The sequence below is a fragment of the Hermetia illucens genome, chromosome 6 (genome assembly GCF_905115235.1).
Source record: "Hermetia illucens chromosome 6, iHerIll2.2.curated.20191125, whole genome shotgun sequence".
Classification (NCBI taxonomy): Eukaryota; Metazoa; Arthropoda; class Insecta; order Diptera; family Stratiomyidae; genus Hermetia; species Hermetia illucens.
Window position 1 is genome coordinate 66,413,373 of NC_051854.1, and position 24,559 is coordinate 66,437,931.

General features: G+C 45.2%; 1 protein-coding gene across 3 annotated transcripts in view; it reads right to left on the reverse strand.

The window, feature by feature from the left end:
• LOC119660607 overlaps positions 1–24,559 on the reverse strand; it is a 586,737-nt gene that overhangs the window by 355,633 nt on the left and 206,545 nt on the right. The window lies entirely within an intron of this gene.

Consider the following 24,559-nt stretch of genomic DNA (forward strand, 5'->3'; position numbering starts at 1 on the left):
TTAGAACTAATCTGGCATTGAATACTTATCCTTTAGAAAAGTGAGGCGCTGGTGTCAATTTGCCTTAAATAACCAATTATCATGAAACTAGACTAGCAAGTTCCCATTTAACTGAATGACTATTACCGATGCACAGAACGCAATATAAAAAGGAACAAAAACGCATTAAACGAAGTGCAATAGATTTGGCAGTATCAGCACACAATTCCCTAGCTGACGAAGAACTCCTTCGCCGATAGAAGCACAATTGGAAACTCTGAGTCGCACAATTTTAGAGAGGCTTATCATATTACCAGTGTCAAATTGGTAAAGGAGTTTCTTTTTCTTTACGAGAATTGCAGACGACTTATGAAATGCAGAGCTCCCAACGTGAATATACGAACGAGGTATCGAAACGTGAAAAAGAGACTTCAAGACCTCAAGGCCCTCTACAGCCGGAGACAAAGAGAAAAAACAGCATTGCAAAGTACCTGACATAGGTAGCATCTACCCAGGTATGCTAAACGAAGCATCCGACTTCAGGTAGTGATGTAATTCAGTTGCGGTGGCATGCAAGACATCCACAAACGGAAAAATTGGGATATTGTGAAAGGTGTCGATCACTATGATAAAACGCCGAGGCTTTCCCCATTCTCTTCTTCTTTTTCTTCAGCCTTTGTGCCGTTCACAAGCGGGGTCGGCTCGTCCTGATCGATTTCGCCATTTGGCTCTATCAAATGCCTGATTTGGATGCAATCACAAGGCTTTTAATTTTAAATCCAGTTGTTTCGGCCGGCCTTTTGGTCGTTTACCATCGACTTCGATGTTCAGACCAATCTTCGCAAGTGAATTCTCGTTAGCACGAATTACGTGACCATACCATCGAAGACACCTCTCTCGCAATTTTTCCACGATCGGTGCAACTCCATATCGATTGCGGATATCCTCATTTCCGATGTGGTCAAAACATGTCACGCCACTAGTCCAACGCAATATCTTCATCTCCATTACCGCAAGACGCCGTTCATTGCCTTTTATAGTTGGCCAACACTCAGAAGCATAGAGAGCGACAGGACGCACGTCATTGGGATAAATTTCAGATTTGAGACCACGAGTTGTGGAACGCCACTTCATCCAGGTTGCGTTAATGCGTGAAGCAATTTCATAACGCAGTTCTCCACTGGCTGATAGCATTGACCCGAGGTATTTAAATCGCTCATTTTCAGGCAGGTTACTGCCGCTGGCAGTGATTGTGCCTGACTCGTGCAGGATTTTCCCATCCTATACACTCAAATGAAATGACTTTATGCTTATGGCCGTGGATCTTCCCTATTTATCGCGGCATTCGGATTGAAAATTTCACGGCACCACCACCTCTGTCGAGCTGTCATTTTTTCTACCTTTAGTTTTCAGATTTAACTCGCGTGTTGATCTTACTCTAGGTTCGTGCAAAGTCCTGTATTTGCTTTTCAGATTCCAGTGCGGACCCATGCATCAGTTAAAGACACGTGAAGTTTTGTTGACAATTTCTCCTATCTAGGGTCGAAAATCACAACCGATAACAACTACGATGCTGAAATCCGCGCACGGTTGTTGCCAGCCAACAGAGCCTATTTCAGCTTACAAAGACTGTTCCGCTCGAAACGTCTCACCATAGGGTGTTTTGTTAATAGACACGTGAAGGAATTTTCAGTATTCAAAGGGCCCCCATATTTTCGCATCATCGGCTAGCATAAAGGCAAGCAACCGCAAGCAAAAGTAGAAAATTTTGAGGAGTTGCAAATTGTTTTTTTTTTCTACTATGGTAACACGGTGGGACCCGGTTCATATTCTACCAACTGTCAAGATATAGGACGCGCAAAATTTTATAACGGCTGACTGAGCTATTCTAACAATAAAGCCGGTATGATGAGCTATTTGATTGGATATCACCCTCTCGATTTTATGCTCTAGACCAAAATCTAGATTTGGCCAATCTTGAGTATTTTATGTGCCCGTGTGCTCATCCTAGCCTTTAGTCTTATAGAGGAAGTCGGCTTCTCTGAATTGGGTTCACCACTGGCGAATATGGTTTTTTGTGTAGTTGTTAGGTCAGCTCTACTTAATTGATAGCTTTTTTGACATAAGAATTAGGCCAGATGGGACAGATGGAACAAGAAAAAAAGCTGACTTGTACCTCATCAGCGAGCAAGACCGATAAAAGCATCGTAGTATATCTGGCCCTGCTGCAATCTGGGTGAGAGATACGATGAACTTTTGAGTGCTTTCTGAAACTAGAAGATTTCATGGCCAGTAATATTCTGGGACCCGACAAATTCGTATCAGGTGGCAAATTCGCCGAAGCGCCCTCAAGAAAGATAAGTGAGCCAGAAGAGCCGGTCGCGGATAAAAGAACTGCAGCTGAATCGTTAGTGAACTCAACAACGAGTCTTATTATTGCAGCTAACCATGCACCGGCACCAAAAGGAGACGCTGTCAACGAACGAGGCGATTCGCAATTGATGCGATTGAGGAAGTGATCCAAACGATGAGACTGGGAATCGAGAAGGGCAGCGTAGTATGAAGATCATACTGGAACTTTGGACTCTGGTCTGCTATAAGATGAATGATGAATCGCATCTGGTCGGATTCGCGGATAATGTTGCGGTCCTGGTGGCCGCTCAAACTAAGTGCGCACTGGGAATGATGATACGGCGAGTCAGCATGGATTCTACCTAACTCTGGATAAAACGTAAGTCCTGACCAAGGAGAACGTTCTCACAGTCGTCTCTATTCAAAGCCGCCGGTGAAATTCCTCTTAGCATAATGAAAGACATGAAGATGAGCTTTTTCGAGCAGATTCGGAACACCACAGACAAGGCTGCAGATTGAATGTTGGCTATTTGTTGGCTGATGGCGTCGTTCGCTGATGAGTGCGGTTATCTGCATACAATCGAGAAATCACGGTTGCCCGACTGCATTTACTGTGATGATTTTTTCAGGGAGCGCCGTTGCCACCTCCAGTCGGCGGCAGGGTGTCAAGTGTCTCCAGATACCATAATTAAGGCAATGCTACAGGGCGAGGACACGTGGGGCAGACTAGTGCAGTAAAGTCAAAGCATTGTTAACACGAAAAGGAGGGAGATAGATAGGATGATAAGCTGAATCATGAGGTGTGCGCTCCTATACTGAATAGGCACGTCTGAGATTTAAACGGTTGCGGTGTAGTACCCTAAATGAAGCAGCAAGTGTGTTAGCCGATAACACTAATATAATAATAATATTCCGGGTTTAATCTGTCCTCGCTTAGGTTGCGCAGCTTATTCGCTGAGAGTACTCGGTCGAGGTACTTAAATCGCTCAGTTTTAAGTAAGCTGCTATCATCGATAGGGATCATGCAGATTTCATTTGAGCTGGTGTTTGGAAACTGTCTCCTCCATATTTAGTCATGCTATATGCGGCGATAATTTCTTATTTGGACGAATTGCTTGATGTTAACTTTTATGAGAGAGAATAGAAAAATTTCATCTGCGTAGAGCCATGTGAGAAGTTACATGAAAAAAATGAGGAGATGTAGCGAGGCGGCCCTTACTTGATGAACCGCAACCGAGACGTGAAATACCAACTACACTTTATACTCTGCTGTTTAGATAACCCAGTGGACGAGGGGTTTTTATTATCCACGCAGCAGGTGTCCTAAAGTGTTGCTGTGAATGACAAAGCTTGCTTAGAACTCGTGAAACCTTCACAGTTTTTGTTATACAAATGTCTGCAGAATTTCGCAGAAGCTCAATGACGTACTAACAGTATTTATCGAAATTATATGAAATTACGACTATTAGCTGACTTGGAGGCTAACTTTTGAATGAAGTCAACAGAAAAGGAGGAAGGAGGAAGAGCTGAGTGCCTTTGGGCGCAGCAAAAAATACGTTGTTCACCGCAGTGATCAGCGAAAGAGGCAGCGAGGGCTGAAATATGCGATGTGCACTCCTCTTTATTTCGGCATCACGGTGATACCCAAATAAAAAGGAATGTTTACCAAGTGGTGTGACTGACGGTGTGCCCCTTTTCCGGCAAAAAGCCCAGTCAAAATCGCTAGTCCCGAGCAGAGGGATTCGGACACGAACCGAGTGCAAGGGCAGCCGACCGTCTTAGCTAGAGCCGAAGAGGAAAGGCTTATCAGGAAATGCGCGGCAGTGGTGAAGCGTATACGCTCGGCAACCTTCCTCCAGCGGAATGTCAGCAAAGGCGTCACAAAACGGGCTGAGGGAACTGGAGGAACTATTCGATCGCATCTCCATCTAAGGGGAACGTGGAGAGCAGCGGAAGACCATTGGAAAGCAGAAGCAGCCGCACTCCCCGCTGAGAACACTGCTTGCGCCAAACGACTCGCAAAAGCCCACTGCAAAGCGAACTGGGAAAAAAGCGGAAAGAGGATGACGTGCCTCAGGGCGACTTTATCAAAGTAGTTTCCAGGTCACAAAAAAGAAGGCGAAGAAGGATGAAAGAAAACAACTGGCTTCGCCGCCAGAGATCAGTCTGTCCAAAGGCAAGGAGGCTACAAATCAAAAGCCAGTAGCAGAGCCGAGGAAGCGAAAAAGGACTAGATCGTTGGCTTTGCTCATTAAGCGGACGGAAGGCGAGACATTTGCGGAAGTCCTTAGTGAAACCCGCTACAGGATGAAAACCGAAGACAACGGAGCAGAGGTGTCTTCCACACGGAAAACAAGGGGTGGGGGAATCCTCGTCGGACTGGGCCCGAAAACGACTAGAAAGAGTATGTTCCGCGAAGCGGTCAAGGGATTATTGGGGGACAAGGCTATTGTTTCTAGCCCACACACGTCAGCAATTTACAAGGGACCGGACAGGAGGGCAACATACCGGAGATGCGGCGAGGTAGGTTACCAAGCTAAGACTTGCAATGAAAACGAAAGTTGCGTTCTCTGCAGGGATCGTGGCGCGTCTGGTGAGAGCGTCTCACACACTGCGAGCTCGGGCGATGTCCAATCTTTAGGGCGGCACTGGAAAAGGCTAGGATGCGAATGGCATGATCTGCTTTCTACAAATTAACATGCACCGGTCACTACTTGCTAGCGCGGTTCGCTGAGGAGGTAAATGCTGATCTCGACTTATCGGACACCGCTGCTATCTGGCTTCGGGACGACGTTCGACTTCATGTTCCTGCCGAAGTCCAAGGGAATGGGTTTGTCTGGATTTGGTGTTTAAGGATAACGTGTTTTAACGTTTACCTGACACTGAATGAGACGATGCCGGACTTTCAGCGTTGGCTTGATTCTCTAGAGGACGCCGTTTCGAGCACGGAGGGGCGAATTTTGGTAGGGAGTGATTTTAATGTTAGGGCCCTTGAATGGGGCATGCCTCAGCCAGACTCCAGAGGAAAATGGATTCTGAAAATGGCGGCGGGAACCGGGCTCGTAGTTTTACACACTGGATCCAAGTCAACGTTTCGGCGCCCAGGGTAAGAAGGAAGCATTCTTGACATGACTTTTGCGTCGGAATCTTTGGCACCATCGGTGGACCCGTCGCTCCTTCTGCGAGTGGAATGTCGCAAGGCTGATCATCGGGAAGTTCGTCGAACCGAGATCAGCAAAAAGAAAACTCCGTGGCGCGATAAATAAAAGCAAAGCTCGCGGTCCGGACAACCTGGACCTGGTCAACGAGGTAAATAAGGACCCTTTTCACAATAAGAGAGCTCGAAGAAGCGGTTCTCACTAAGAAAAACATGGACCTGGACCTGGTCAACGAAGTAAATAAGGACCCTTTTCACAATAAGAGAACTCGAAGAAGCGGTTCTCACTATGAAAAACATGAAAGCAAGAGGTCCTGATGACATCCCGGCGGAAATTTACAAACTGGTGTTCCACCAACACCCAGACTAGCTGCTTGGGACGTTCAACGCTTGCTTGAAGTAGTCGCGCCTGGGCGGTTATGCAGACGACGTAGTGGTGCTTGTTGGCGCAAAGAAGACTTGGCATATTAATGCGACGGGTAAGCGAATGAATGACTGCTCATGCGCTGAAAAAAGTCGAAGTAGTTATCTTGGCTAGAAAGGAAATCCCAACCCTGCGTCCCATATCGATCAGCGAGTTGACTATAGAGTCAAAACCAACAGTTAAATACCTTGTTTCAATGCTCGACTTGAAGACGAGCCTCTTCGAAAATATCAAAGGTGCAGCGGACAGGACTGTAGTTGAAGTCTCGGTGTTGAGTCGGTTAATGGCGAGTATTGGGGGCTCTATATCTGCTGGAGACGTCTCCTTACGGGAGCAACGCAGTCGGTTCTACTTTCTGGCGCGGAGATACGGGGTTATGCCCTTGACAGGGAGGTGCATCGCAAGCGCCTTACTCAAGTGCAGAGACGGGGAACTCTCTCCCGACGACATTATCAGAGAGATGCTGAAGAGCGCTGGCAGTGCGTGTTTCGCATTATGTTCGTGCTATTCTTATTGCTAAGAAAATGGAACTCGACCAACGGAGGGACTGGATGGCAAGGGGTTCCCTGAACTAACAATTCTCTTCATTCCCTCCCCTCCTGTTGGAGAAAAGAATTCCCAAAGCCGGGAGCGCGAGAGGGCTAGCCCTAAGTAATGTGTCAAACGGTTCCAGGCTAGTTCTCTGATGACAGGGAAGTGTTTAGTTTGTAGTCCGACAGCGCAACACTCTGTGCGCAAACGCATTCACCTATCCTACTTCAAAAAAAGTCAGATAAGTAATAAAACAGGAAAGTATTAGGTTACATTTCCTAAGCTTGACAAACCAATTGCAAGTGAATCATATATGGCCTCGCTCTGGATAGGTAGGCAGGTTATAAAATGTTTTCCATTTAAGCCACTATCACAGCAAACTAAATAAGTGAATTGCTCTAAAGATTAGAAGGAGATGTTCTTATCAGCGTTGTTGGGGACACGCTTTATGAATCAGGAACGAAGTAATCAGTTAAAGTAGTTTTCAATGAGGATAAAACTGTACGTAAAGCGCTGTGCTCGCAAGATTTCCTAGACATTCCGTGATTTGCTACCTCAGGCGAAGATACCTCGATAGGTTCCTCTTCGAAAAACAATTCGGACAGTCTCCTCCTTTGGGAAAGCAAAGCCTGCGAGCGACGCAATCAAAAGGCCGTTTGAACAATTATTTCAAGGCACAGTATATTGAGTCTAACACAGAAGTCCAGACTGCTCGGAATTGCAACTCGCCGTCTTTCTTAACCTAACCATTCCAGTTTATTATACCTTCAAATTCACTAATAACAAATAATTTGACATTGTAAATATTTGTTCATCTCTCATTCCGCCTGATATTTTTATTGCGCTATTGCTGCTGGTAAGGAACACTAGATGTGCGATGGAGTCATTGGTCCTGAGTAGATAGCTGGATACACAAGGAATGTGGGGTGGCCGATAGAAGATGACTTGTGGTGGAATAGACCCTTCCAGCCAGGGGGATCGAAAATGCCGCTTTCAGCTAAGCTTTCAGCTTCAATCAGATCGAAGTAAGAACAATTTTTACAAATAAGTATAAATCTTATCACTCGTATTTTATTAATCAAATCTGGATTTAAATACGTTCTTATTTCCGAGACATGGAACTGCGCATCACGTTCTTAACTGAAAGCTTTGCAAGTTGTCATGATCACTCATTGCGTTTTCATCAGCTCTTCATCATATTCATCTCCTTTGTTTATTTACCTTTTTAAAAAAATAAGCACAACAACCTCATCAGAAAAAAACAAATTACGTAGCTGCTTTAAATTTGGGGAAAATTTCAAGGAAATATTTTCAAATTCTGAATAGAAATGAAAGATGATTATTTACCTTTCATTTATGTCATAGAAACATAAATTGAGGCCAAGCAGAAACTGCTATTGAAATATCGAGTCTATCTGATTGAAAAATTTAATTAAGTTGATGAATGACTTGCTAGCGGTCGATAAAAATATTTTCATTCTGCCGGTTGGCGAAGTGAAATGAATGAAAAAGTGGGAGTGGGGAGATTGATGATCATGCCAGATTGCCCGGAAAATCGGGCAGGTCTTATCTGTGCTCTAAATGGAAAAAGGATCATTCAAAACGTCCATCGATAACACCCGCAGGGTCAATGACAACCGAAAATGGATAAATCTAGATTCAATAAGTTATATACGCGCATTAGAAGATGCTCGGAAATCTTATAGCTTCAACCCCGAGTGTCAATATCTCCTACCAATATCAGATCATATGATCTTTCCAATCATGTGTTTCAAGTCGATTTTAAAGTCGATCGTAAATTACTCAATAATGATTAACTATTGCAACGGTTGGTCGAGTGCAAAATTATATAGCATCTATTCAAACAGTACATAAACTTCAAAGATTAGATACAATAGATGTCCACATAACCGCACACTAACTGCCACTAGAAAATCGACTTAATTTATCGAGAATGCGCCCTTGAAATGATAAGATAGTGTCAGATCTGGTAAGTGTGCTAATAAACAACCAAAGAGATGATGATTGTTGTCGGACAATGGGATCATTTACACCTGAGAGTCTTTAAAAATAGCAAGTTTGCGCGACAATTAGATGTTGTCGGGAAATTATGATAAAAGTGTAAATGGTTCAATAACGGTTATTTTCAATTATTTTTCTATGGTATTCGATTGCGTATCACTTTCCCGGTATATAGACTTATTTCAGTTGACCAATGGCAATTATGTCCGTCTCTCTAACGATTTGAACATGGGAAAACGAAGAATGAACTCTGGAATACAAACATATACAAGGCCTCCCTTAGACCCCCAATTTCACCATTTAGTAATTATCGTCGTTAGATAATGGGTGGAGGTAATCGAAACCACGTTGCTCTCTTTACCAAATAACGATTTATAGTTAAGCCCCACCAAATAGACGCCCGGCATTTACCTTGGTTCCAATGACAGATATTAATAAAACCTGAGGAAACAATGGAGGATAGGTCAACAAGGATATCATTCATGCATAATTAGTTTCGAAGAAATTCCTTTTTGCTGCAAACTTCTCCATGATAAATGCGTATGTTCCTAAAAAGGACATGAACTCTAAAAAACTGATAAGATAGCCAAAATAAAATCCTTCATGCAACCTCGAATGATCAGATTATCTCAAACCAAAACCACCGTTAATGAAAGAGATAACGATCACTACAGGATAGGACACCATTTTGTCGAAATCATTTTTTGCTAAAGCATAATCGTTCGCCCAGTTGTTGTCAGTAGAATTCCGTAAACATCTCAGGGAAATCATGTACTATGTAAACCTTTGGAATAAGGTTTAATCGCTGTTAAGGCAGCTTCTTAGGAATTCGACTAGATCAGCGTAATATACTAGTCGCGTCCAGGGAACAAACACTTGAAATTATCGTCATCAATGGGCGCAACAACCGGTATCCGGTCTAGGCCTGCTTTAATAAGGAACTCCAGACATCCCGGTTTGCGCCGAGGTCGACCAATTCGATATTCCTAAAAGCTGTCTAGCGTCCTGACCTACGCCATCGCTCCATCTTAGGCAGGGTCTGCCTCGTCTTCTTTTTCTACCATAGATATTGCCCTTATAGACTTTCCAGGCTGGATGATCGTCATCCAAACAGATTAAGTGACCCGCCCACCGTAACCTATTGAGTTGGATTTGATCCACAACTTGACGGTCATGGTATCGCTTATAGATTTCGTCGTTATGTAGGTTACGGAATCGTCCATCCTCATGTGGAGGGCAAAAAATTCTTCGGAGGATTCTTCTATCGAACGCGGCCAAGATTTCGCAATTTTTCTTGCTAAGAACCTAAATTTCCGAGGAATACATGAGGACTGGCAAGATCATTGTCTTGTACAGTAAGAGCTTTGACCCTATGGTGAGACGTTTCGAGCTATTGGCTGCCAACTATCGTGCGCGGATTTCATCATCGTAGCTGTTGTCGGTTGTGATTTTCGACCCTAGATAGGAGGAATTTTCAACGGTATCAAACACTTGAAATGGCAAGATAATAACAACAAGTGCCTTTGAGGCGACCCCCTCATGGGACTTGAAGAGTAGATTTCCTTGCGTGGCGTAGCCTCTCCTTAATGTCTGACCTATCCACTGCCATTTCCGCCTCTCAATCACATCGCGTACAGGTGCCAGGCCTATGGGCCGACCAAGTTCTTCGTTTCAGCGTACTCCGATGATACGACGCAGACAGGTGTTGACGAAGGCTTGGAGCCTTCGAGTGACAGTGCAGGTCACTCGCCATGTGCTACTACCATATACCAACACTAGAACACTAGCACAGAACAGTCGCGACTTGATCTTGGTGTTGAGATAACTGCATTTTCAGATTTTAGACAAGGCAACAAAAGCGGATCTAATGCGTCAGGCAACATCTCGTTCGTAGCCGCCGTGGGCAGAAACCATCATGATTTCTAGATACACAAGTTGATTGACGACATCGATGCTCTACTCATCAATATAGATAGGGAAAGTGCGATGATCCATTAGACTGAGCACCTTGGTTTCGTTGGTGTTTATCTTCAGTCCAACTCTAATTATTGTTCCAAATTCAGAGCCGACATCCTCATAAGGCGACGAGAGAGCAAACAGATCTCATTAGCGTGGTCGAGGTGTTAGAGAAAAAATTTCATCGCCCACTGAACTCCTAAACGTCCTCCTGAAGAGCATCATGAAGAACATCACCGATAATAAAAAGAAATCATATCGGCGGTAAGATGCAACCCTGGCGGACTGCGCTTTCGACTCAAATTGCTCTGAGATTTTACCACGGTGCAGCACGTGACATTTTGCGCATATGCATATGCTGCTCTGATAATAGCTATTAGTTTCTCCGGAACGCCTAACCTGCGTAGAGAACGCCTCATATACTCCTTGTTCATGCCGCTGCGAAATTGATGAAGAGCAGGTCAAGTGAAGATCTAAGATTGTTCCAAAATTATCCATAGGGTGTCGATCTGGTCAATACAGGAGAATCCGAAGCGGAAATTGCCCTGCTATCTATTGATCAAACTTTCGGGATGTGTTTTGATGCGTTCCAGGATTATTTTAGTTATTATCTTTGGAAGGGGGAGACTATCAGCACCAGGGGCTTTACTCTTTTTGAGAGCATTAAAGGCTGAGATGATTCCACTTCAGCTTGGAGGAACAGTCCGTATCCGCATGTTAGGTGAAATGTTTCATCCACAAGAGGAGGAACTTCGCCGAATATGATACGGTTAAGAGGCGAAATGTTATTCCCACTTCTTCAGCTGTTCGTCATGGTGGATGAGAAGGAACGTGCTTCACAGGGCCGTCGAAAGATTTGCGACGGCATGCAAATTATTTCGTGATGTGGTATACACTTGTGAAATCATTGCGTTCTGTAGCATCTTCAGCTTCCTTAACTAGCGCATTAGCAAAGTCACAATTCAGATGGTGGTCCCTTTTCCGGCCGATATCACTGCCTCTCTTCTCTTCCAAATCTACTGCCGATTGCGAAGTGGTCGATCTGGTTGCTTATACAGTATCGGTCAGTTGAAACCTAACTGACCTTATGGCCGACTCTGTGCTCGAAAAATGTGCCACAAATGACTATGCGGTGGAAGCATCCTTCTCCACTATACCGGAAGTTTCTGTTGGTATATAGCATTGTTCAATCGTGATGGTCCTTAATCTAAACCGAAATGTTGCAGCCAGAAGTCTGTCAGAAACCGGTTCGCAGGTCAAGAGAGCGCCCTTTTGGTAGCCGTCAGAGACAATCCGTTACTCAATTCGTGTCGGCCACCACTTGGCTTTCCAGAGTACAAAAGCCCATTGCCATAAGTGTGACAAGAGGGAGAGAGTCCTCCAGAGACCCAACATCTTACATCGCTTAAGCCTAGAATGTCAGCTTATAACGCTCCAATTCTTGTTCGAGTTGGAGAAAGCCAGCATTCTGAGGGCCCTTGCTATCGTTGTCGAGGAGCGTGGGCACCTTTCAAAAAGTAACCATTGCCCGTTTTCGATAACCAAAGGGGTCGTAGCTGTGGGGTCAGTCTTTATCCGAGGCGTTGTTCATGCTTTGGTCGCAGTAAAATTTCAAAATCTGCAGGCTGCTAGCCCAGAAATTTCTATCCCTTTAAGTCGCCTCTTACAACAAGCAAAGCAGACTTTGAGTGTATTCATAAGCCCCAGCTGACAAGGCACGGCCATTAATATCGGAACATTGATGAAATGCTTGAAAAAAGTCATGAAGGAATATTCTCAATGTCGCTATTGATTCTTTTGTTTTGAGATAACCTGGATATTTCTAAACTCACGATGGCGGCCATGATATTATTTGCACTGAAAACAGTTGAGAGGCAATTACGAGGACACCCCAAGATGGCTAAAATTTTTCCAAGGACTAGTTTGAAACCAATGAGTGTTTACAGAGCCACGAAGCGTTTCACGGAGACTGAAGGCACTGTGAATCATCGTCAGAGCGATCTTTCAAAGACGACTGCTACTCTAGAAACATCCGAAAGATCCGTTGCTGAATTAAGCGGACTCTGGAGCGATCAATATGCAACGTCGCAAAGGAGTCGGATCGTCGAAAGAAGCGTTCGAAATATTACCAAAAAACTAGAGATACAGGGCTACAAGATCGTCCGGGTTGACTTTCCTAACGAAATAATGAAAGCAAAATGGGTTACCAAATGATTCCTCTGGTCGCTGGTACTTGCTTGTCTAAGGTAGGCGAGAAAATTTTCACTCTGCCGTCAATTGCGCAAGAAGGGCTAGCAGAATACTGCGGCCCCAAAAAACTTCACAAGGACGTTTAGCAACCGAACTTGCTAGTTCTCAATCCGATGGACTACTCCGTCTGATACATCCTGGAGCAAAAAATCTCAGCTACATAGAATGCCACCATTGACGCATTGAAAACGGCTCTGACATAAAATTGGTTTGATATTACGGTGGATGGGAATTTTTGTAAGCAACTAAATATTTTGAGATCCAAAAAGGAAATTTTGAGCATTTGCCATAAATTTTTAGATTAAGGTTATTCATATATTGTATGTCGAAAAGTTATAGGGATTTGAAGATTTGCATCTTCATAACAGGGAAGAAATAACAATGCACCCGATTTATACTGCAATTGTGAGACTAATTACTATTTGTGGGACGGTAATTTTGACAGATAGAACCAAACTCGCCATAATATTCAAGGAGCTACACAAACTTCAAAGATTGGTTTATGTGTATCATTGGTACAATAATGACATGCCCAACGGCATCCCTGAAGTCCTTCTGGGATTGACTTGCTCTCCATCCTCATCTGCAGATGCAAGCAAAGAGGGCAATCTTTAAAATGTCGGAGGGTATTAGGGAGGCGGAAACCTGCCTAAATCGAAAGAAGACTGAGATCCTGTTTAGGCGGTATCCCGAATTGCTGATACCAAAGGACAGCATGACAATGAAGTTTCATTTCGAAATGAAACACGATGGAGCAACAGGGCAAATTTGGAGAGCGTCGCAACGACCTGCGGAGAGAGCAGGCGCAGGCGTTATTATTAAAAGGGAAACCTACTACTACGATACGAACATATACGTCCTAGATAGGTGTGCCTAGTTTAACCTTCAAAGGAACTATAGGAAACAAAACATTGCGATTTTGACCGACAAAAAAACAGAGTAGCAGGTGAACGCTTAGCTCGTATAATAAGGTCTTGATACTTTGGGTTCCAGGCCACATTGGGTTAGAAGGCAATGAAGTACCGGATGGAGCTGGCCAGGAAAGGAGCCGAGACATCGTTATATAGACCAGAACCGTTTTATGGAATCGGAAAGGGTTTGTAGGCATGACGCTAAGGAATGAGGAGGAACGGTTGAAGGAACTATACTGAGCGAAGTTACCAGTCTAGGGTACTCGCACCCAAACACTCGCAGGATTGTTTAAACCTAACCAAGAACTCTTACGATTGTAGGGAATACTCACTAGTGATTGTAGCTAAATTGCCACCTAGGGAAGCTACGGATAAATGGATAAAACACTTAATATGAAATGCGAAGGTGAGGCACCAAGAAGTAGGACATATGTAAAAATGCCTGTTCGTTATAGACTTGATCGACATACTGTAGCTAATAGGTGCACTTTAATCACTATAGGGACACAATAGTTTTCTAAGGACGCAGTGCAACTTTCCTTAATATCATTAACTCTGTGTAATAAATGGGTAGTTGCCCGCTCTCCGTAGAGGGATTTGTCTGGACATTAAAAGAAAGGTACTTAACAATAGCATCCAAGGGAAGACGTCCATGGCTGAACCGAAAAGATGATGAGATCGACTATTTCCTTAGCCAGCTTCCAAGCTCCCGTTAAAAATGTCAGAAAGTTGCTGAGGAGCACAGATAGATACAGATGTGTTGTACATCACATTAGGGTTCTTCTTTTTGCCAAGACCATTGAGCACGGCCGGTAGAGGAATTGGAGTGCAAACACTTTAAGAGTCTATTGTTCCCCGGATAGTATACCCTCAGCGAGAGCTGAGCTTCCTGATAGAGCGTCTTGTTCTCCCTATTCCAAAGCCCGCCTGTTGGGTCTGAAATATAAAGTCTCATCGTGTGCAGATGTTTCCGTAAAGGATTGTCCGCCTTTATTAGATCAATCAGAGTCCTCGTTATTAAGTTCTGGTGTCTTTGACGGTTTTAATTCGCATTCCATAAATATCATATATCATATCATGCTCTTTGTGTGTGGAATGTGCCTGCTTATCTTTGTGTTTACCATATGCTCTACATATTGGTCCAATTGAGTTTTACAGATAATTAGCTTCATCTAAAAGCTGAAGTTGTTCTCCGAAAAAGACACGATCTTACATTCGACCAAATTTCTGTTTCTGGTGCAGCCCCAAAGATACTCCCAAGAACTATTAAATGAACGGGGGCCAAAACAAACTTCCACAAATCTTTCGTAAACAACAAACAATTTCATAGCAAACAGTTTCGACTTTCGCCTGAGTTTAATTTTAACATGAATTTTACAGCTCGAGATAAAATCCGTTCTTCAATTTTCATTCCTAGTACAATTGTTCTTACGGCCATTAGGAGAGATCTGAACAACATGGGATCATTGCTACCACTCGTCTCCATTTGAAACTTTGAGATAGAATACGCCCCCCATGCCATATTTCTATGAACTGTTTCCTGCAGATTTTTCATACTGAAATACTAATCTGTACTTGCCTCAAAATACAATAACCATTGGACTATTAAGTGCTCGTAAAACCACTAAGATCAGCCATATAAAATGATTCGGTGATATTGATCTTGGCTCTATTCGAGCGAGAACCAGCTCACGAAAATTCTGTATTTACATTTGTATTCGAAGACTAGAAAACATCGGAAGTTTGCATAATTTACGCGATTTTAATCTAGTGGAGATATAATGAAAATGATTCAGTTAATTATTTATTCGCTTTTATTGCAGGTCTAGCACGATGAAAAGTTCTTTTATTGAAAATCACGTCAGCATCAATGGGGTCATCTGGTTCAAACTTTTCGGGAATGAAATGATTGAATTAGATCTGGTTCGAGAATCGAATAAACACTTCGTTGTTTTAGTAGATATCAAATCGATGAGAGATGGATTGTAATGCGAGGGGATCAGATTTAATGACTGAATACAAAATGGAAATTTAGATTTGGAAGATTGCTACAAAGCCAGCGATTAGAATGAGACCAGAAGGCGCAATTAATTCCCTGAATCAGTTTTAGGGGAATGGATATGATCTTGGGGCTAGAAGGTAGATGATACTTTATAGTTAAACAACACAAAAAGATGAAGAAGCAGTCTAGGTAGTAAATGAATATCATCTCAAAAAAAAAAAAAAAAAAATAAACCATCTAAAAACTAACTGCAGACTTCTTTCTACGTGGACCCTCCTAAGCGACCCTGGATTTAAGAGTAGGTCAATCTTGCTTAGACGCAGAACCGAATAGCAGTAGTTACCATTTACAGTGCTTCCTACTATTATATAGTCCACTTTCTCTCAATGAATAGAATTTCCACTTATTTTTAAACCAGTTCCACCTAAGTATTTTTATTATTGCTTTGCACATCTGTAATATGAATCCAAATGCAGTCATTCACCACTTAAAAAACTCTCACTTAGCAGAGACACACATCCTTTTCTCTCGGAAAGTTAGCTCTCAAAAGCTTCATCACGCTATCACACTCTAATACATAGAACCTAGTGGGTGAGGACTACACCCACAGTGACCACCAGGCCATCTTCCTCCGCAGTGGGAACCGGGGAAGCAGTCAACGACGCTCTGGAGGTGGAAAGGCTAAGGCGGTTGCTGGTCTATCGGAGCTTTCGACGAGGAGACATTCCTGGCCGCATTGGAGGGAACTCATGATCCGGATGGAACAGCGGTGGAAAGGGTCACACAGCTGTCTCAGCGTGTAACCGAAGCATGCGACACTACGATGCCACGACGGCGTTTGCACCACGGCAACAGGCCAAACTACTGGTGGAACACGGAGATCGCTGCCTTGAGATCCTCTTGTCTCCGAGCAAGGAGACTTTCCCACAGAACAAGGGGAAGGCCGGAGCACCAGGAGCGTGAGGAGGAATACAGGGATCTGCGAAGCAACCTTAAGAAGGCCATTCGGAGAAGCAAGCGGGAATGCTACCAGAAGCTCTGCATGGAGGCTAATACGAATCCGTGGGGTACAGCCTACCAAGTTGTAATGAAGAAGATTCGCGGGAAGTAACATGCCCACGGCTCTTGTTGCAAATAATTACTCTTTTCCCGCAGCAGGAACAGGACGAAAGAGAACCCCAACTGGCAGCTCAGCAGGACGTCTTCTCGATCCCTGATGTTACCGAAGAGGAACTTTGGGAAATTTGCAGACGTACTGGGGACAGCAAGGCTCCGGGATTGGACGGAATTCCGAACAAGGTGGCGGTCAAGGCCAGACCAAGGTGGTTCGCAAGCACATTTGAATCGTGCATGGCGGAAGGAGTGTTTCCCGCCCAGTGGAAGAGGCAGAAGCTGGTGTTGCTACCGAAGCCCCATCGAGCTTGCGGGTGGTCTTTCAGAGCGGCAATATGGGTTTCGGCGCGCCCGTTCTACGGTCGATGCAGTAGCAAAGGTCGTGGAATTGGCTCGAAATGCAATGGCCATGGGCAAATGCTGTGCTCTGGTGACGCTGGACGTCAAAAATGCTTTTAACTCAGCCAACTGGGGCTGGATTAAGGGCGCTTTGGCCAAACTGGGTGTTCCTAGCTACTTGGCTCGGTTCATCGAGAGTTACCTTTCGGACAGACTTCTCTGCTGCGAGACGGACGACGGGCCGAAAGAGTACATTGTGACAGCAGGTGTGCCTCAAGGTTCTGTATTGGGACCGCTACTGTGGAACATAATGTACGACGGAGTACTTGGTCTTCGCGTGCCGGAGGAGACAACGCTGATTGGTTTTGCGGACGACCTGGCGGTAGTTGCATTTGCAAAGCATCCCGAGGACGTGGAGCTTTATGCGAATGAAGCCATTCATACCATCAAGTCAAGGTTACGAATGGCCAAGCTAGACCTGGCGGACGAAAAGACGGAGCCGGTTCTCATTACCAACCGTAGGAAGAACAACACGGTTACCATCCGAGTTGGTAATCGGCAGGTCGTCTCAAAATCCGTTGTCAAATACCTGGGGGTGATGATCGATGCCAAGCTGAGTTTCAAGGGACACTTGGATTATGCGCGAGAGAAGGCAGCAAATGCCAGCTCATCCCTTGCAAGGATGATGCGTAACGTGGGAGTGCCGAAGTATAGTCGCAGGCTACTCATCGCGGGAGTGGTGAGGTCGATCCTGCTATACGCGTCCCCTGTCTGGGCGTGAGCGTTAAACCACGCTGTCAACCGCAAGAAGATAAGTTCGGCATACCGGCCAATTGCGCTAAGGGTGTGCAGCGCATTTAGGATGGGGTCGACGGAGGCAGTGTGTCTCATCGCAGGAATGATCCCTATAGATCTTCTAGCGAGCGAGGCACACTGGCTCTACGAAAAACGGAAGGCAAATCCAGCCGAGGTGAATGCGGATTTCCGAAAAGCCATCAGGAGAGAGTTGTGTGGCAAGTGGCAACAACGGTGGGATAACGCCGACAAGGGCCGATGGACCCATACATTGATCCCGTGTATCGAGAAATGGGTCTACCGAAAGCACGTAGAATTGAATTACCACCTGACACAGTTCTTTACGGGACACGGTATCTATAGGAAGTACTTGCATCGCTTCGAGTTGGACGAGTCTTCCAACTGTGAGATTTCTGCAGCAAAAAAGGAGGTTGAACAACATCTTAGGGGCGGACATCGAGCCCTCGAACCTGATGGAAGAGATGCTGAAGTCGGAGGAAAACTGGATGGCGATAAATGAGGCAGTAGCCGTGGTGCAGACAAAACTCCTGGAGTTGGATCGAGCTCGGAAGGCGGCGCGACGGAGACGCGACATGGACGAGCTGATATAGCGAACCAGAGCCTCCCCCGCGAAGTTATACTTCACGGTGGTCCCGCGGGGAGGGGCGGAAGAGTGGGGGTGGTTTTAGTGGGTGCGAATCCCACACACTGCTGCAACCTGGCGCAGCAGCATCTTTCTAAGATTTCCACCTCCATCCATAAAAAAAAAAAAATACATAGAACCTTATGGGGATGGTGGACCACATACTACTACTATTCTATCCCGAAAAGGAAACAATCCAGTTGCTTCCAAGTCAAGCTATACAGTAAACAGCTCTTGATCAAGGTTACATAATCAATGTCAGCTAATCTCCACATTTTTCTCCCCTCTCTGTCTCCCCTATTATATATTTAATCCATCCATTTAATCCATCTCCATCTAAAATGTCAAAACATGCAGTTGCTTGTAGTTGGCTAATGTAATATAGACATGCGGCCGTTGTGCTGAATGTAGTGTCGTGCCGCGTAGGGTATATGGGGTCGTACCTTAAAGGTATAAAGATATTTTGACAGACACTACAGTTTGTGGCCGCGTCACGTCTCATAAATGGGGTCGTACTTTAAGAAGCTAGAACTTCTAGCCCCTATTATTTATCAAGGCGATATGAAACATCTAAACTCTGTCAAAAGGAATACATTGGTGATGTCGATGAAAATGAATGAAAACATTACGCCTAAGATCATGTTCTTTTCACCAAGTAGCTTGCATCATTCCTTTCGGCAAAAAACATTAAAATTCGGCTTTTTTCGATAGCTGTAGACCTATATTGAATTTATTCTCATTTTCCAGAATCTTAAAACAAACCCTTAACAATACTACTACTAACTAACAATATTCGACAGCTCCATTGAGTTTGATTCGGATCTTGACCACTTTCTGCTTTAATTTGACTTAGTGATCAGCAATGCCTAATTCCACGAGTCTCAATTGATACCCAAGCAAAAGATCCATCTGGTAACACCAAAAGCGGGAAGCTGTGGACAGACGCGATACCACTAAATCCTGAGGCAATTCCCGACATTGAGTTGCGTTAGTCCCATAGTTTCAACCCCACAGCCATCAGTGGAACGTCACATCAGAACAACCACCCCACCTATAGTAGAAAAAGCTCGCCGGCTTTCTTACGAGATATTGACCGCAGCAAAATTAGAATTCGAGTATTTGTTGAAGATGGGTCGCTGCCGGCCATCGCACAGCCTATGGGTGAGCCCACTCCACCTTTTTCCCAAAAAGGATAGTTCCTGGCGGCCTTGCGCCGATTATCGTCGCCTTAACGCGATCACACGGTCCGACCGATATTCCATGAAACACATCAAAGACGTTTTGGCATGACTAGTGAATAAACGCAATTTTAACAAAATAGACCTGTTAAGGGGTTTTCACCAAATTCCCATTGCGGAGAGCGACATACCCAAAACAGCGATCATCACCCCGATCGGTTTGTACGAAATTCAAGTGATGACGTTTGGGCTTTGAAACGCCGCCACGTCTTTCCACGACATATCTAGAGGACTCGATTTTTACGTTTCGTACGTCGACGATATTTTGGTTTCATCAGTGAGCCCGGAGCAGCACTAGCAACACCTACGCATACTTTTTGAACGACTCAACAGTCAACAGGCGTTGCGAATAATGCCCCGAAGTGCATATTGGGGGTCCGTGAAGTAGAGTTTATACCATTAACCAGGACGGAATTGCGCCACCGGCATCGCGAGTTAAAGCATTGCGTAACTTTCCTCGGCGAGTCAAGTTCAAGGAGCACCGAGAGTTTCTCAGAGCGTTGAACTATTATCGTCGTTTCATTCCTAACGCAGCGAATCTTCAAGCCCCGCTCAATGACATGCCTGCAGCCGAAAAACGAAAATGTGGCGATCAATTGGACTGACTCCGCCCTCTGAGCTTTCGACGAGTGTCGCGATAGCATGGTTGCCGCTACATTACTAGTTTATTACGAACCAAACATTGGCATTGGTTACCAACGCGTCTGATGTGGCGATCGGAGCTCTCCTCGAGTAGAAGCAGGTCACCCTGCTGGTTACCGTTCGCATATTTTAAGCGACGTCTAAGACAGAACGGAATTACAGTACGTAGGACCGCAAGCTCCTCGCGATATACACTAGCATCCAGCACTTACTCGAAGGAGCTCGGTTTGTAATAAAAACAGACCACAAGCCGCTAGTTTTCGCGATTGCCCAGAAATCGAGCAAGTCAACTGCTAGACAGATTCGCCATCCAAGCTATATCTCGCAGTTTTCGACGCAGATTGAGTACATAGCGGGACACACAAACACTGTTGCAGACGCTTTATCTCGCGTGGAAGAGATATCTCTGGCCACGGATTTCGACCCCAAAGATCTAGCTGACGAACAATTTCGTGATCTGGAGTTGCAGCAGTTGATGAGTATCGACGACACATCGTTGGTGCTGACAGCTTTTACCATCCAAGGCTCAATTATTTGGTGCGATGTTTTCCTTTCAGCGCCCAGACTTGTTGTCCCTAGGAGTATTTTCGTGATTCGCACCCGGGCATTAGGCAGTGGTCGCCCTGGTGTGTGCAGTGCCAGCGCTTAAACCGTCATCCAACCGTTTCCGATGCTCGACCAGCGATTCCAGCAGATTCACAATGGCATCGTCGGACCATTTACTCGGTCAGGTGGTTTCCGATACTGCCTCACCATGTTCGACAGGTTTTCGCGTTGGCCCGAGGCTTACCTAGTCGGCAAAGTCAGTGGCTGAAGCATGTTACTCAACCTGGATACCATGGTGCACCGAACATCGTTACCACGGATCAGGGCGCACAGTTTGAATTTGCCTTATTCAAGTCACTCGCGAATCCAGCCGGCTGTAAACGAACCCGTACCACCCCATACCATCCGGCGTTCAACGGCGCGATCGAGCGGTGGCACCGGTCGCTAAAAGCATCCCTAATGTGCCATGAAGACAAAGCGAACTACGTCCAGCTCCTACGGTGTTAATTGGTCTTCGAAACAGTGTTAAAGAGGACCTCAGGGCGTCGCCTGTTGAGTTAGTATTCGGAACCACACTTTGATTGCCCGGCGAATGGTTCGTCGACGATAACCACAGTGTTGTTCATTGCGAGTTTGTCAACAATTTGCGGGAGCACATGCTAGAGATGCGTCCACGCCCAATTGTTCACCGCAGCAGGACGCCATTTGTACATAAGGACTTGAAATTAACGGTAGGCGTTTGAATGTGTCAACTAAAAAGGCTGAAATCGGCGTTCTTTCCGGCCGAGGAGTTTGGCCCTTATACGACACGGTTTCAGTCGTCTTCGTCTGCTATCCGCGCGAGGCAACCCGCTGGGTTACCTGAAAATCGCGTGTTGTCACCGTATTCTCGTTCCAGACCGTCGTCAGCTCAAGTTCCGGGTCTGTTACCAGCCACTCCTCCGGCTCAACTACCTATTACGCCAGACCGTTTTGTTCAACTGACAGATTCACAAACTGGCCTGCATCGACCAACTCATCAAACATCAGCGAGGTGAAGTGTAACATTCGTAGCAGCAGCAGATGTGCAGCATTTCCTCTCAGCCGAGGCGCCGATAGCCGTCCAGCGTAGGAGTGCAGCACAGTAACCAGCGTTGACAGTACCCTTTGGTGGCCACTTTTCGCCATCACCTGACAGAAGCTTTCGTGGCAGGTCGCTCCCCACCATGATGCCTCCGCCTACTTTGCGGGTATACCCCCTTTTCACCGGCGGCGTCGCGATTTTCAGAATCATCGTGACTGAGTGATGTGTTATCTACCAGAGGCGCTCATGGCAAGAGAAGGAAGAGCCGCAACCTAACCGACGAATAAAGCGGAAGCTCGACCATCACGGAGCGTAAGAACTCGCTATTACATACGTGTGAAATAAAATAAACGTTATTAATCTGTTACCAAATGTAATCAATTTTGTGACGATAAAATCAATTCTACACAGTAGGTTTGATCTCCCACTCGTTTACATGCCTTTCTGGAATCTTCCGCGGGGTATAAAAGGTTCACCCACGGAGTCAGTCAAGTTTCAAAAGTAGACTTACACGCGTCGGTTATAAATACGCCTAGAATTGTACCAGTTGAAGGAATTGCTCATCACAGTTTTTTGGTAGACAGCAGCTATTTCAATAACATCTCCTTGAATTATAGGATCAGATCTCTATGAAAAACTCAATAAAGGCTACACTGGACAGAAAGGCCAAACGAAAAATAAAATGTTAAAAGTATGTCCAAGTATAAGGCCCCAAAAAAATTCAAATAACTATCAGAAGGTATTCAATCTGTATTTCCGAGTGAGAGTCTAGCAATTTCTATATCTTACAAGATACGAATAGTCATCATCTAGTTAAATTGTTTAACTCCGCCATGCTATTAACATAGTATGCTGGTCCCAAGCCCAGGTAAATTAGGAGGGTTTGAGGTAACGTACTCTGTACTATCCTCAGTAAAACAAAAATAATATGCTGAGATCAGGGAAAGAGATGAATAGAGTATAGTTGGAGTTATTCCACTATGCCAAATCCTACCTGATCTCTCTTAGTGATAGGCCCCGCGACAGGCCGATCAAGAAAATGCATACAATGTCGTTTCAAACATGAGGATCGGATTGAGTCACAAGCCTGGGAGAAATTCTAGGGCGCCCACCCCAGTCGACGCGGCAGGAAGGGCCCCGGTCCTGTCGAGAAATCGACAAGGGTTCTTTACGTATGGACGTCGTCAGGACGTAAGCAAGTTTGTCCGATCAAAACAAATACGTGTCTGCACGCTAAATATTGGAACCCTAACTGGAAAGACCGAGGAACTTGCAAGAGTCCTTCGCATTGATATCTGCACTCTGCAAGGAACCCGATGATCAGGTGCCAAAAACTGCGATATTGAACGTGAACGCGGTAAAAATGGCTATAAACTTCTCTATTTTGGTAGCCCACACACTCAATATGGTGTTGGCATTGCCATCTCAGAGGGTTTCCGTCATGCCATTAAATAAGTCCAACGATCTGATGATCGGCTGATGGAGCTCACCATTATATCAGCCGATCGCACTATTCACTTCTTCACTGCATAAGCACCACAGACATGTCGACCTGATGCCGAAAAAGATGCCTTCTGGCAACTTCTCGATGAAAAGACTTGTCACGTGCCTGCTGACGACTATATTATCATTGCCGGCGACCTTAATGGTCATGTGGGTGAAAAGGCAGACGGTAACATGTGCCATAGGGGAAAGAGGTTCGGAGCACGCAATGAGGTTGGCGAGCGTATAATCGATTTTACGGACATCCATGACCTTGTACTTAGGAATACATAGTTCATCAAACGATTGTCTCATCTTCCCACATTTTATAGTGGGAACAGTAAAACGCAAATCGACTATATTCTCATAAGACGCCGACATTTTGCCACTGTCACTGATTGCAAAGCCATTCCCTATGAGACCATCACACCTCAACATTGGCCATTGATTGCCGTCCTGTGAATGAAGCCACCGATAAAACAGCGTGAGGAACGCACTGACCCGCCGCGCATTAAATAGTGGCGATTTGGTGAGAAGAAAGAAGAAACGGTCTCACTCATACGATTGCCAACCATTACGAACACTTCTGTTGCGTTAATTACAAGAACAGTAATTTGCTTATCAACCGTCGAGCCGCACGGGTAAATGGCGAGAATACTTCGAGCAGATTTCAACTGAAGAATGTGCTCATCCTCCACTTCCACAATCATTGCCGACATTTGGAGCAGTTCCACCTGTTAGCGCAACTCCTGGTGCTCAGAGGTGACAGCGAGGAAGACGGGGCGGCAACCTTGTCGGCCAAACTAAAACCAAGTGGCCGAGGAGAACCTCCATAGTGGTGGCACCGGGAGACGCTGTACTCACTGTGGTTTGCCGGCCGCGATGCAGTAGGCGAATGCTCCAAAGGCCTAATTAGGGCGATCAGACCCGAGTCTGCACGGGGACTCATCTGAAGTGGCAAATTGGTCACGAAACCTTACCAGGGGTATACTGGTACCATAGGAACCAGGATAGCCACTGGACTCTCATACTTCGGGTGAACTCCTGTTGTATGTGAGTACAGCTCGGTTGTTTGCGGTTGCCCAATGAACGGCGTCTTGCGATAGTGGAGGCA